The sequence below is a fragment of the Anastrepha obliqua genome, chromosome 5 (genome assembly GCF_027943255.1).
Source record: "Anastrepha obliqua isolate idAnaObli1 chromosome 5, idAnaObli1_1.0, whole genome shotgun sequence".
NCBI classification, from domain to species: domain Eukaryota; kingdom Metazoa; phylum Arthropoda; class Insecta; order Diptera; family Tephritidae; genus Anastrepha; species Anastrepha obliqua.
Window position 1 is genome coordinate 104922017 of NC_072896.1, and position 15783 is coordinate 104937799.

Here is a 15783-nt window from a genome sequence, read left to right on the forward strand (position 1 = left end):
CGGGTAGCTAGGATATGTGGTTACGTCGCCCCACACTTCCACAGCGTAAAACATAATCGAGTTGCGAACGCTTACCAACAATGCTCTCATTTGTTGTTTTGCTCCACCAACGTTGGACATCAGTCGTGATAAGACTGCGCAAGATTTTGCAGCTTTCGAGCTTCCGTAATCCAGATGATTTTTAAAACTGAATCTTCTGTCGATCATCACAACTAAATATTTTATGGCATCCGCTGATGTTATAGCGTGACCAACAGCCTTTATTTGAAGGTTTTCAGCTTTTCGTCGAGAACTTATTGTATAAGAACCAGTTCGGTTTCATGGTCTGTTAGTTTTAACCCAGACGATTGTAGCCATTCCTTAGTTTTATCGACGGTACCCCCTACTCCTCACGAGACTTCCTTTAGCATTTTCGCTACGACTATCACTGCTACATCACCTGCATATCCGCTAATACTCGCTTGTTCGTACTGTTCAACGATGGATTTCTACATCGTACATGATGTTCCATAGGGCCGAGCCTATTAGTGAACCTTGAGGAACTCCTCCAGTTACCCTATAGCTTTTGGGGCCTTCGTCTTCATTACACCAAAGGACAGATCGACCAGTGTCGGAACGTTCTTAGTGTTTTTTGCGTTATGCAGCAGATTCTATACCGCCGCCTAATGCTTCCAATTCACGACGGAGCTTATGATTGAATTGAATGAACGGACGCACATAAGAAAATTAGAGAGTTTTAAATCGGTGTGATTTGCGCTTATAGCGGCGATAACTGCATATCTCTTCATTTCTTGAGCTAAGTTGTAGTCCTCCTCGTCTTATCGGGAAATAGAGCAGAGAGAAAAATAATGGTTTCGTGAAAATATGTCCCCATATATGCATGCCCTCAAATACCGTATGCACCCTGTACAATATTTACATGCTGACATCCATACACACATACATATATTCATACACACACACACACACACACGCAATTTTGAAATGGGAGGAATTAAGACAATGAGCTGAATGAAAGCTAAAAGGAATTACCGAAAAACAGCAAAAACAAAAAAGCATAACTTTCACAATGGCCAGTCGCAGCAAAAATGAACATCATCAACAACAATAACAACTACAGCACGACGATTTGAAGCGCCTATGCAGGCTCAAACAATTGCCGCACAAGCGAATCAAACACACGCATAAACATAAAACATTAATAACAATAAACGCAACAACAACAACCATCTACCAAGCGAATAACAAAAATGACAAAGATTGGAAATAAAAACAAAAAAATTAACAGCAAACACAATTTTTATGTTCCGGGAGCTCAAGCCCCTTTTTGTCTTCAAGTAATTTTTTTATAATAAGTACATATTTATGAATACACTTGCTTGTGTGTGTGTGCAAGCCTATTTGCATATCGCCTTACACTTTCATATTCCTGCCCATAGCCGCAGCCATTGTCCACTTTTGCTCATGCCACGTCGCGGCTTTGGTGGCGCCTCCAGCCACTACGTTTTTCTCACTCATTGCCTTCGTCTACTAAGCATATTTCTCAGCACATTCACACACACCAACATACTCGTACATAGCAGCAAGCCACACATCGCCATCCGCTTCCACTTGATGTTTTTCCTATATTTGTTGTTGCTGTTGTTGACCAACTTTGTCTTGTGTGTGTTTTTACTATTTTTTGTTTTTGGTTTTTTGCTGTAAGGTTTTGTGACTGTTTGCAAAAATTATATGAAAATTATACAAAAGCTACTCATAAAAATTTTCTCGTTTATTTGAGAGACGTTCGTGCTGCCGACGCTTTGCTTCATAAATTGCTTGCCGTCATTTTGTAGCACGTTGACGCTATTTTCTTGCTCCATACATTAAATTTTTTCCCTATACAAGTATAATTTTGCTTTCTTATCTTTCCGGCTACTTGAATATGGCGGGCCCTAACTATATTTTGTACTCGTATGCATACCCAGCCACACACACATACATACATACATCCAATGCAAAACATGGGAGTTTGTCACTTTGGCGGGTGCGGGTGGTGTTACATGCAGATTTATGATCGTCGACAACATGCACATACATACATACTTCTTACAAAAACACACATACATTTGCATAAAATGTTAAATGAAGTCAACTTCAATGAGTATCTGCGTGCCACAAAAGTGGTTGTGGATAGAAGGTTGTGCACCTTTGCTGGCATTACCTCAATATTTTTCCAAAAAAAATATTGACATCTTTCTCGGGTGACTTCATTCAGAAAAAACTTACATGACAGAAATAGTTATTTAACTAATAAAGAAGCCCACGCTTGAGAGGAGCCGAAAGCAACTATTTTAGAGCTACATCGACGTGGGTTTGCAAAAATCACTTTTCATTCTTCATGTCCATATTACAGCAAGGCGTTAAATGAAATTTATTTTATTTATTTTGTAAGCTCTCATTGCTCTCAATATGGAATGGACGGTACTCAACGCAAGAGGAATACCTGCGAGCATCCTTAAAAATAGTTATGATGCGCAAAAGCTTTCAGTCCCATAGTGGATTTCGCCAAGGATGTTTTCTCGCCCCTTTGTTCTTTATCTCCGGGTGCTAGGTGAGAACCCGAACGGCATAAATTGGAAGTTCGATCAAAAGTTGAGGCATCTAAAGCATGCTGACGATGTTGTACTTCTAGCTAACAAGCATTCAGATATGCAGTCCGCTATCGGCAAACTGAGTGCAGAATCAATAAAAGTCGGCTTAAATGGTCCTGGTGGTCTAGAGCTCAAAAATTCAGGCTATTTTCAGGAATTTTTTTTTACAATAAATAAAATCAAAAATGATACTTAAATTTGTTAGGCTTTTTATATAACTTCTTTTACATACATAATTTTAAAAATGCCGCTGAAGTTGACCCTCCCGAAAAATTGCACGTGGACGCTGTTGTCCAATTGGCTCTTCTATTTATCTGAAACACAAAAAACCAAACAAAGTATTAATCAGTATAACTGTAGCTGTGTCCGATACTAGAATAAAAAATATAAAAAAAGTTTACAAAATGGTGTGGTTTTGAATTTGGCACTCTAAAAATCGGATTTTTTCAGTTTTTTTAATCAAAAAAATACGAAATAATTTAAATAATAATTTGATTCTAGTACGAGCGATAACCATTGATGTTGTGAACAACATATTAAAATTTCAGACTATTCGTTTGAATAGTTTTTTTTTTACAACACCAGGCCGAAAAAAGTCGTTTCGAGATAAAAGAGTTTAAAGTTTGAGGTACAGGAGCGCACGGACCGCTCTCTACCTAGTTAATGGGCTGTAGAAGCTATAATGTTGGGAATTTTCGTGTGAAAATTTCACAGTATATTTTTAAGATATTATACTTTCGAAATATCGAAAAAACAAAAAATCAATTTTTTCAAATTTCTAGACCACTGGGTCCACTTAAACATTAATAGAGTGAGTTTGAGTTAATGCAAGCATCCAGTGCATAGAAGATAATGTTCTAGAAGAGATAGAGAACTTTGAATATCTAGAAACAATGTCAGCATTGGCAGAGGAACTGCAGTTGATATTCAACTACGTCTCAAAAAGGCCACAAACGTATTTGCACTGGGTGAACTGTGGAGATCAAATTCAGTACTCTTGCCCACAAAAATCCAGATTTTTAATGTTTGCATTAAATCGATTTTGTTGTACGGATGTAGATCTGGTCAAGCACAAAAACAAATGTCAGGAAGCTACTAACTTTTGTTAAAAGACGCATCAGGCATATTCACCGAATATGGCAGCCGAATTAACACCAATGGGATATCGAATGAACACCTCAGTAAATACCGTAGGCTCATGGAAAATATCTCTATCTCCTATTTTGTAGGTCCATTTGTGGAACAACATCAAGATCTACGCTACATACAAATAGGAGGAGGGGCTCGGCTTGTATACTTAAGGAATTTATATCGTATAAAAGGAATTTATGTCAAAAACATAAATAATTCAACGCAGTTTGGATCGGGAACTGGAGAGTTAATATAATTATTATTACTATTCTTATTATTTTACTGGATTCCATTTTATTTTGTTTCAGTTCTTATTTGAATTCTTATTTATAATAATTTTTTGTCTAGCTGGATTTTCTTAGTTAATTCTATTACTTTTTTATTTAACTGGACTTTATATTATTTTGTTTTACTTCTTATTAAATTCTTTCCCCGTCCTGATTTTTCTATTTTCTTCACTCAGATTGGCTGAAAGATTTTTTTAGTCAATTTTATTTCATTTAGTTTTTTTAATGAAATTCAAATAAAACAAAGAAAATACATTTCCTCCTTTGCCTTGGAGATTGAATTAATTAGATTTTTTTATAAAATATAATTTTATTTTACTCTATTAAACTTTATTATTTTTTATATTTTACGTTTTTTGTCTTATTTTATCTTTAATTATTTATCTAGCCTTATATTTATAATTTTTACACAGTTTAGCGTTATTTATTTTACTTTTTTTATTTCATATTTATAATATGATTTTATTTTATTTTGCTTTATTTCTTTATTTATTTGCTTTTATTTTTTATTTGTTTGAGCCTAATATTTTTTCGAACTGAGTTTGACTTGGGAACTGAAAGTTAATTTAATTTTAGTTTCCTATTCCTATTCCTATTTAATTTTTTATTTATTTATTTATTTTATTTTTTAAATCTTGTTTTTGTGTAAAACTCAGTCTGTTATAGGAGATCAACACGCATTAATTTACAAAACTAAGAATCAGATTCCGAAATCTAACGTAAAGAGTACTTCGATAAACTTAAATCGAAATAGTTAATTCTAAAATAAGAATTCCAATTTACAACTAATAAAAATCCATTATCTGCTTGGTTGAATGCATCATTTAATTCGCCAATATGATTGTTATTGTTGTGATCAGTTGTATTTTTTATATGTTAATAAATGGTTTGCATTAGCACTAAGTCAATAGGCAGTAAGAACTTAAGTGTTTTTTGGTTAAAATTAAATAAATAAATTTGAAAAAAAAATTTTTTTTTTACTCAGTTTGGCTTGCGAACTGGAGAGTTAATTTAGTTAAATTTTTTACTTAATTTTGTATAAGATAATTTAATTTTACTCGACTTTAATTTATTTTACTTTATTGACTTTGTTTTATTTCACTTTGCTTAATTTTGCTTAATTTCTTTTTATTTTACTATGTTTTATTTCTTATTTTATTTCTCATTTTTTTCTGAGACCTGATATTTTTCTCTTTTTTGTGGGCCCAGTTTGCCTTGGGAACTCAGCAAATAAATTAATTAAATGTTTTTTTTTTATTTTATTCGATTTTATCTTATATAGTTTTTTTTTGGTTTTTTTGAGTCCAATAAAATAGTAATATTTTGTTTATTGAACTCAAAAAAAGTTTAAATAAAAAAATATTATTTTAAAATTATAATTCCAAGCCAAACTGACCCAAAAAAAAAAACAAATTTTAAATAAAAAAATCTTTAAATAAATAATTTTAATAAAAATTTCTTTCGGGTCAGTTTGACTTTGGAATTGTAGATTTAATTTAATTTTTTTTTTGTATATAATCTTATTCTACTCAACTTTATCAACTCAATTTTAATTTTGGTTTTTTAGTTTAATTTAATTTAATTTAATATAATTTTTTTTTTTATTTGATTTTATTTTATTTTATTTTATTTGAGCTTAATCCATCTTGGCTATTGCCGGAGATTACACATCCCGGATAAAATTTTCAAGGGATTGTGTTCTGGTGGAGCGTAATCCAAGTTCTACGCCCATGCGATTACTAAAATTAAATATTTAATATTTGCATTTATTTCCACTGTTCAAACTCGTTTTTAATACAGCTTTCAAACGTGCCTCAAATTTTATTTTATTTATTTTATTTTATTTTATTTTATTTTATTTTATTTTATTTTATTTTATTTTATTTTATTTTATTTTATTTTATTTTATTTTATTTTATTTTATTTTATTTAATTTTATTTTATTTTATTTTATTTTATTTTATTTTATTTTATTTTATTTTATTTTATTTCATTTTATTTTCCCTAATTTTATTTTTCGTTGCTTTATATTAAGTTTTTTCTCATGCCTGATATTTCTATTTCGCCCAAAACTTTTAGACTTTCATTTAATTCCCTCTTCACCACAAAAACAACACACTCTCGCATTGATTGCTTTGATAAACGAATAACAAATAATTCCCACAACCAAATGTCAACAAATATGAGACCCAAAATATTTATATACTCGTCACCGCGCATAGTCGCAACCAAGCAAATTTTTCATGTTCTGTGTGAGTGCTTTTTTTACCAAAAAATCACAGCATCAATTCATTTACATATTAGCGCTAGGCTGGCGGATAAACAAACGCGGCAGCTTTTCAATAGATACATAAATACATTTGTATCTGTTCGATGGCTGATAGCTGTGGTGCACGCTGCCCACAAAGCTGTCATATGGTAAAGCCCTATCGGAAATATATGACATTGTCGCCGAGATGAAGAAGAGGCAATGCAGCTGAAAAAATGAAGACCATAAAACAAACATAAATAATTAAAACGATACACAGCAAATAAAACATTTAAACTGTCACTCTGGCTGTCTGTCACACAGCTCGCACAACGGCCGCTGCGTCATTCCATTGGCACAAACATACACACACACACACTCGCAAACGGCCATTAATAGTCACACGAAAATTCGAAAATTCACCGATCACATTTTGTTTCAATTAATTTATGAGCGCGCGAATCAGTTCAATGTCCAAACGCATTCGCCGAGCAGCTAACGGCCGCGAGTAGCCGACAAGCAGATGAACAGACAACAAATCCAAAAGACAAACGAACAGCCTGTCGTCGGCGCTTGTGTTGTGTACGTAGTTACTGCTGGTGCCTATGACAGGCGGGAAATGATTGTTGATGGCGCTGCCAGGAGGTTAGGTGGCTAGCGAGTGTGGCCACTGCTGCTGTTGTTGTAGCAATTGTGACAACAATATTGTGGCAATAGGCGGTAGTGTTGCTGGTGCATGTCAGTGAGGGCTGTTTGTTCCTTGATCTTCATACTATCCAATCTTTTGCCATGCTGCCACTTATTCACTTGCCTTGAGGAACTGAAATTCTACGCAACACTTAGCTGTGGGCCACATTCCCCTCTTGCCGCATGTGGAACCAGTTACTTGCCTCATTTAGCCTTGTCTGCTGTCTACACATATACATATATGCATATGTAAGTATGTGTGAGACGGCCTTTTCTCTGCCTCATTTCGTATGTTTAAGCTTCTCTCTCTTCCCCTGACTTACTTTTCCCTGGTTTGCCAGGCACTCAATCGGCCACTGGCTGCCTGTTGATTTTGTCAATTTAACGCGTCTACCAAATTTTTCCCACAATTTATTCAGTTTTCCTAACATTTTACGAAATATTCATTTAGTTTATTGAATTTAGAAAATTCCTTAATGTGCTTTGCTTTGTTTTTTTTTGCTTTTGTTAATCAAAAATTTCTTACATCAGATTTATGTATGTGTGTATGTATGTACATATGTATGTATGCTTATCTAGCGTTTGCTATTGAAAATAAAAATATTTTCTGAAAAAATTTCTGCTCAAAAATGTTCAGCTATGACAATAATGTGTGCAATATGGGTCGCACATTTGCTTTATGCTGCCGTTTTTACCATAAGCATAAGTACTTACTTAAGTATTTACGTATGAACATAAGCATCTATAAAGTTATTTGTGTTAGCTCATGAATGTTGCCACTTTGTTCGGCTGTCAAAATATTTACACAAATATTTTCATAGTGCAGCACGCAGCGCAACACAACTTACGTAGTGTATGTTTGTATGTATGTGTGCATATGTATGTAGTGTTTGTAAAATGCAAGGAGCTTAATGTGTGAGTCTATCAACAGCGTAATATGTATGTATGTATGTATGTATGTTAAGGCAAGCGCCATGCTGTCAGAATTGAGATATTCCTATCATCAGACTGAATTTCAGAGGGTTGCAGTGCCAGTTTCGTAATTTCGTTGAAACCGCACCTAGGATATACATACATAGTTTTGTATGAAACAACGTGTGCAGAAAACAACATTTAGGTCTCGTACTGATCCACTAAGCATGAAATAGAGCCCAAATTTAATTAAAGTTTGGCAAGTAGAAGTAGCAGTCGGTCTCTAAGCCAACTCACTTAAACCATTGCCGATCCATTTTGATACCATAGAGGTAGCTTATCTTCCACTCCTCGTTAAACCCTTTTATTTTAGGTACAAGCTACACACTTTTCTTCCTACGGGCATCAGTATCATTCAAGAATGATGAGACAAAGTATCTAAACCTTGTGGCATGCCACTGAGGATACTGGTAGAGGAGATATCTGGCAGACTCTTTCTCCTCCGCATTCGCTTCTCCAACAGTTGCAATGAGGTACGTTTTATTTGAGCATATCTATCTAGAAGACCTGTAATCAACGCAACTAACTGAAAGACATTTTTCCTAGACCGGTTAAGTAGCGCCTTTGAGCGCCTGGCACCCCATTTTTGCCCAATGCTAGCAGGACTATTAACATGTTTCACAAATATGGTGGACCCAGACGTGGGTGAATAGAATTGAACTATTTTATGGACGTCGTTCTGGGTCCTCCCGAAGTAATGCAGAAAGTAGTTCCGGCAAGCGTGTCTCCCCAAAAGATCGTTTTAGTCGCCATACCACACGACTCAGTAGACGACGGACGCTGTAATTGCGAAGGCATTTTGAACCCTACCTCACCCACCAAAAAAAAAAAAAGCAAAAAAAAACCAACAACCCATCTCGGGCTGGCTGAAGGAACAATTCTACTTGTACCACGCAGTTTGTAGGTTGAGATGGGTATAACTACTTACTAAATATATCCATATCAAGAGGAAGGCTGCTCGATCGCTAATTTGTCTGTCTTGTAATTCCCTGATATGACGCTATGCCCCGGCGTTCATATCACCGCTTGGCTATCAGAATAAATATAGATTTCTCCAAAAGTAGTCATTCAGACAGATACCTCAAAAATGGCTAGAATTCTAGCCTGAAATACGCTACAGTTACTACGAAGGCGAGCCTTTTTCTTACACTAGACGCCACACCCAATTTTACCGTCAAACTTTGTAGTAAAGAAACGTAAACAGTTTTCCCGACCAGGTATATTGAAAACCCACTTACGTCTAGCTGGAAGTCTAGTATTAAAAAAGCGACTGAAATGTGGATTAGTGGAACCCAGACCAAATGTTATGGCCGAGTGTCCAACACCTGAATCGCGCCATTGCGGCAAGCCGACTAGCAATGTTACCTACATACATTCTGCTTACCAACTAAATCTAGAGTAGGTAAGAAGCAAAAGAGTTTTCAGAGCATCAGAGGGTGTGGTTCTAAGCGCGCCGCTGATGGATATAAGCGCCATACGTTGAACTTCCTGAAGCCTGTTTCTAATCGTGGTCTATAATCCTAAGTCTGCTAAAGAAAATGTCAGCAGCCACCTCAACCTGCATGTACGAGTACATATCAGCTCGCGCTAAATTATACTCGTATTACTTTCTTTGGGTGACTGTAATGAATCCATTTTTCATCACCCATCACGATGCGATGAAGAAAACTCTTCCTTTTTTGCCGCTGGAGCAGTCGTTCACAGGCGAAAAAACGACGTTCAACATCACTTGGTTTTAACTCATAAGAAACCCAAGTCCCCTGTTTCTGAATCATACCCAAAGCATGCAATCGCTTAGAAATGGATGTATGGATTAGAAATGGATTGGTGGGGAACTCTTAATACTGAAGCAAGCTCTTCTTGCGTTTGACACGGATGCTCATTGAGTAATGCCTCCAATTCAGCGTCTTCGAAGGTGTTTGGCCTTCCCTCACGCGAACGGTCGTCAACATTAAAATCACCGTCTTTGAAGCGACGGAACCAATCTCGGCACGTTGTTTCACTTAAAGCAGCATCTCCATAAACTTTTCGTAGCTTTCGATGCGCTTCAGCCGCCGTTTTTTTCGAATGAAAGAGGAAAATCAACATTTCCCGCAAATGACGATTATTCGGCACAAAATCAGACATTTTCACAGAGCCAAAAATATATGATACTAAAAGAAAATCACTAATGTGTCGAAGCAGTTTTTTTACCATATGTCTAAGCTTGGCTTATGATGTTTAGGTTATGTTAGCATGGACTAGCACACACTGTTGGCGGCATCTACTGACAAACAGAGGGAACTTAGTGCGCACCTAATAGTTATAGTTCAAAATTTTGACTATTTAAGATTTTGTTTTTTTTCAAATTTATTATCTTTGCATAAAAGTATAGCTTTAGTCTAATAAAAATCATATAAATACAAGTTTGAAAGTTTTTACGAAAATTTAAAAAATTCCACAAAATTCCAACAAATATTTATGCCAATTTTACGATTTTATTTAGAATTTTTGGTATACAGTTTTGGAACTTATAAAATTTTATGATAAAAAAGTGCAAGTTTGAAGTTTCTGAAAAATCGCATTAATTTTTTAATACTTTTTATATTTGCATTTTCTCCACATAAAAATGCGCAACGTCGTGAAAGTGTTACAAACCCGGATTTATATCCGACCAGGTACTGATCCTTCAGCTGCAGTCACTTCCATTTTGGCATATTGCTAAAAAAACAAGCCTCATATAAACCTCCTAAAATCCACCATCCATCCAGCCAAACTGTTATGCATACACTTATATCCTCATACTACAGGGTGATCCATATAATGGTTTCTTAAAAAAAAAGATGAACTAAACTAGATCAGTAGATTAGTAGTTTGTTTGGAAGAGTAAAAAACTAAATAAAAATAAATAATTGGCGCGGGAACTGTTGTCAGGTGTTTGGTCGAGCTCATCCTCCTATTTGTGGCGTACGTCTTGATATTTTTCCACAAAAAGAGGGACCTACAGTTTCAAGTCAACTCCATATGGCAAATGTTTTTAGGAGGACCTTTTTCATAGCAAAAATACACTCGGAGGTCTGCCATTGCCTGCCGAGAGGCGACCGCTATTAGAAAAAACGTTTTCTATCATTTTCCTGTTTCATGCATGGATATTCGAAACTACGTACTTCCAAATGATAATAGCACCACGGCGGTCGCCGAGTAAACATTCCAATTTTTTATGGAACACGATTTCCCGTATGTGGCTACTTCAACTGGCTTCCTAGTTGCGCATCCGGTTAGCCCTGTTTTCCAAGTCCGTGGTGACGGTTTTTGGCTCTATCTCAGGAATGTCATGCTCGATATTAACCTTAAGAAATCGGTAATGGATCGTTAACGTTAACATAACATAAAATATTTCATTCACGACAATGCACAAAAATAGTCAATAGTAGTCAGATCGCAACTTAGAGGTGCCCAATTCACATCGCCGAAACGACTGATACAAAAATTTCCCATCTTGGCGCGCAAATGATCGATTGTGGCATGAACTGTGTAGCATGAGCAAGCATTCCGCTGAAACCAATAATCGTTCAAGTCCGGGTCTTCAATTTTCGAGCGCAAAAAAATTTTTATCATTACATCTACAGCGCTCGCCGTTAACCGAAATGGAGTTTTCAGCAGAATTTGCAGAGAAAAATTGGACCAATAATGTCACCGCTCCGAAATGCGCTCCAAAATTCGCACCAAACTGTCTATATCTGAGAATGAATTGGATTCTCGGTGATTTTATATTGATTTTCCGATCTCAAATGTGGTAGTTTTGCTTGTTAATATGACCGCTGAGATGAAAATGCGCTTCGTCAGAATAAGACATTTTGACTTCTTTTCAATAAACGCACAGTTTAGGCTACACAATGGCTTTGAAGATGAGTTTCCGATATGTCCCAACGTTGTTTAAGTAAGAAGCGACTTATCTCTTCACGCGGAGATATGATTTCGAGCGGTAAAGGCCTGTCACTATACAGATAAGGCCTGATTAAAAAACAAACTACTATATGGACTACCCTGTGTTTGTATCTGTTTATATATTTCATACACTTGCGGCGTTAATTTTGTGTGTACTTTTTGTTTTTTCTTTTGTTTTTAGTGCTCTAAGCCCATTGACAGCTGTCATCTTTTGTACGTTACCCCATCGCCCCACCAACACTCCTATCACCGTCGCCCAATTTTGGCTTTGGCACTGCTGTTGCTTCAACCATTTGGTTAAAGTTTGTTGTTGCTCATTTTAAATATTTGCTGCATATGTGGCCAAAATTTCATTTTCAATGTTGGCAGCTCGCGTGTAGCTTTAACATTTCGCACGCAAACAGCCTTTACCAGCCGGCGAATGTTTTGTGCGAGCGTAGACATACGACATACAAACATACAAACACACAAATGAACAAATGTGAGTGCTTGCTGTTCCTTGGCCACATTTGTTGTTTATGCGTGTGTCAAAATTAGTGTTGTCAGTTTTGTTGTACACGCCAGTCATTGGCTGAAGCGCCTTTTCCTCATCGCTTGCATAATGCCCCAACACGCACACAAACACCGGTGTGTGCCCGTTGATGTGTGTCTGCTTAAACTTAGTTTGTTTTAATTTTATAAAAAAAATTATTTTTATGGGAATTTAATTTCTGTGCACTTGCCATCGTTGACCTTTTTTAAGTGCAATTCGAAATATATGCCGCAACTTCGGGCTGTCTGACAGATTAACCTGAGAAGTTACGGTAATAAAATGAATCTTATGCGATTGATTCTCGTTTTGCATGGATATTTTCCTGAATAGGAATTGTCAATGATTTTGTAAGAAATTAAAATTTTTTATAGTTTTTTTTTTTAAACTCCTAATTTGTTTTTTAATCATTTTCAAGAAAAAAGTAGAACTAATAAAGTGGCTATTTGGGAGATGCGGAACGTGGTAGGCAAAGGAAAAAAAAAAATTGCAGAACTGAAGCCCTTACTGCAGGAAACCACGAAAAAAGGGAGTCCGAGTGCAGTGCAATGGACTTATGCTGTACCTGCTAGTCTGTCCCGACAAAAGAAAAACCACAGTGAAACCCCCCTAGGGCAGACACTCAGTCAGTCAGTTTTTTTTTCCTTCTAACAGAGGTGTCTACTCAAGAAAGGGATGCACACATAAGAGTTAGTATAGAAAAAAATGTCCGTCCAAGGGAAGTGTTTAACTAATAAAGGTGCCCGTTAGAGATATTGCATTATATATTATATTATAACATTGCATGGATGAACTTAATTCATTTTTTGGCGATGAAGCTCCATCAAGGACCAGTGTTTATCGATGGTATGGTGAATTCAATCGTGGTCGTAGTTCACTCCAATACGAATTTCGTGAAGGTCGTCCAAAATCAGTTGTTGTTCCGAAAACCATTGATGCTGTGCGCGAACTGATATTGCAAGATCGTCATGTGACCTATCGTGAGATTGAGACAATCTTAGGCATTAGTGGGACCAGCATACATTCAATATTGCATAAACATTTGACTGTCAAAAAAATTTGTTCGCGTTGGATCCCACACAATTTGTCAATCGCTCAAAAAAAGGCTCGTGTCGATTGGTCGAAGGAAATGCTCAAAAAATACGATCGCGGGGCTTCGAAACACGTCTATGACATCGTGACAGGTGATGAATCATGGATTTATGCTATGAGCCCGAAAGTAAACAGCAGTCGACTGTATGGGTGTTTCAAGATGAGCCAAATTCAACAAAAGTTGTTCGCGCACGACGCACTTCCAAGCAAATGGTCGCCTGTTTTTTTCGGAAAAACTGGACATGTCGCAACCGTACCACTAGAACAACGCAGAACAGTAAATTCTGAGTGGTACACAACCATTTGTTTGCAAGTTGTCTTCCAAGAAATTAGGAAAACCAATCGCCAAAGACGGATCACTCTTCACCAGGACAATGGGAGCTCTCACACATCGGCTCAAACAACTGCATTTTTGAGCACCCAAAACATCGAATTAATGGGTCATCCGCCGTATAGTCCTGACTGGGCACCGAATGACTTCTTTTTATTCCCGTATGTAAAAAACAAACTGAGAGGTCAACGGTTTTCGACACCTGAAGAAGCGGTTGCCGCATTCAGAATGCATCTTTTGGAGGAATGCATCATTCAGAGTGGCAAAAGTACTTCGACAATTGGTTCAAACGCATGCAAAAGTGTATAGATCTTCATGGAGAATATTTTGAAAAACAATAAAGTGATTTTCGAGGATTAAAATTTGTTTTCGTTCTCTAATCCCGACATATAAAAGGCACCCCTCGTAATATATCTAACAAGGCTTGTTATTTTTAAATTGACTACTTCTGCCAAGTTGTTTAAGGAACTTTTTCCTAAAATATTGAACCTTTTTCTATCCAGAGCCATGCACCTGCATAGAAAGTGTTCTATAGTTTCGGGGCATGTCAAAGCAGCTGTTATTCATTGGACGTCAAATTCGTTGATAGCTCATTTACAAAAAATTTTAAGCACTTCTTATCGAATTTATTTATTATTATAGTTTTAATTTGCAACTTTAACGAGCGCATTGCTGCTCATATCACAAAATATGTTGTTGACAACATTTCAGTGACGCTTATCAATTGAAATTCTTAGACTGGCCGGCTGGTATGCTAGTAAAACACATTTAAAAATATATGCATGTGTGTATGTGTGTGTGTACACATGTAGCTTTTCATCAACTCACCTCTGTCGTAATTAATCACGGGCGTGTAGAGTATTGCAAAAAACCAAACAAAACTGGAATGCCGCCGTTACACGAATGGTTTTACGCTTTCAGCTGGTGAGTTGCATAGCCGACGGCATTGTGGCATGCGCGCTGATGGTTGGTTGCAACAAAATGCTATGCAATCAACACGAGCTGCTGCTGCTGGGCGTTATGCTGCATATATTTTTATTGATTTATTTAATTAGTTTGTTTGTAAGGCGACGAGAATTTTGATTAGAATCCGTTTACTTTTATAAAAAATTTAATTTTTTCATTTCGTTTTATTTTTTAAATTTAATTTTATATTTTTTTTTCATTAAATTTTTTAACAACTAATTTTGCTGTATGGAATTGCTTTTATTGATGCCTAGCAATTTTATCTTCAACTGATTTTTGCAACTAATAAAAAGAGATACAAATACACACAGATGGACACACATACATGCGTAAATATGTATGTATGGGTGTAAGCACGCGCTTAAAACAAATTTCGCGAAAATGCACTTTGAATTGCGTGGTGTTGTTGTTGCTGCTGTCAGGCGGTAGTTAGATTTTTGAAGTTATTTGATTTATTTTGTTGCTGCTTTTATTGCCACTTTCTGCTTTTGCTTCCGCTCCTCCCAGCAGCGGTGCTAACTACATAAAATACATTGAATTGATTAGATTTTATGCGGAAAAAAATGTAGAAAAAATTTATTACAAAATCACACGCTTCGTAAAAGTGTGTAAACACTATAATTGAAAGGAAGAAATGTCAGATGATGATTTATTTTTTTGTTTTCTATTTTCAAAGCTGCTGTATTATACACTTTTTTAACAGCCTCATTAAGCGCACGCACTAACCCAAACACACACACGCGGGCACGCACACAGCCATACCATACGCACGCTCACAATGCATTTGCAGTTGCAGCAACAAGACGCGTTACATACCTACATATGTATGTGTGTGTGCATGCTAGAAATGAGCAGTAAAAAACAGGGTGTAGACATATGAACGTTCCAACGGACGGACGTATGCACCAACAGACAGTGGAACATTTGAACGCCGCCGCGTTGAGTTGTTGGACAAATGTAGGAAGAAACGGACAATTGGA

General features: G+C 36.3%; 1 protein-coding gene across 1 annotated transcript in view; it reads right to left on the reverse strand.

The window, feature by feature from the left end:
- Positions 1-14885, reverse strand: part of LOC129248664 (homeotic protein spalt-major) — a 76142-nt gene extending 61257 nt beyond the window's left edge. Inside the window, exon 1 of the mRNA XM_054888296.1 lies at positions 14666-14885. The gene's annotated coding sequence lies outside the window, so the exon portion shown is untranslated. The remainder of the gene's footprint in view (positions 1-14665) is intronic.
- Between the last annotated feature and the right edge of the window lie 898 nt (positions 14886-15783).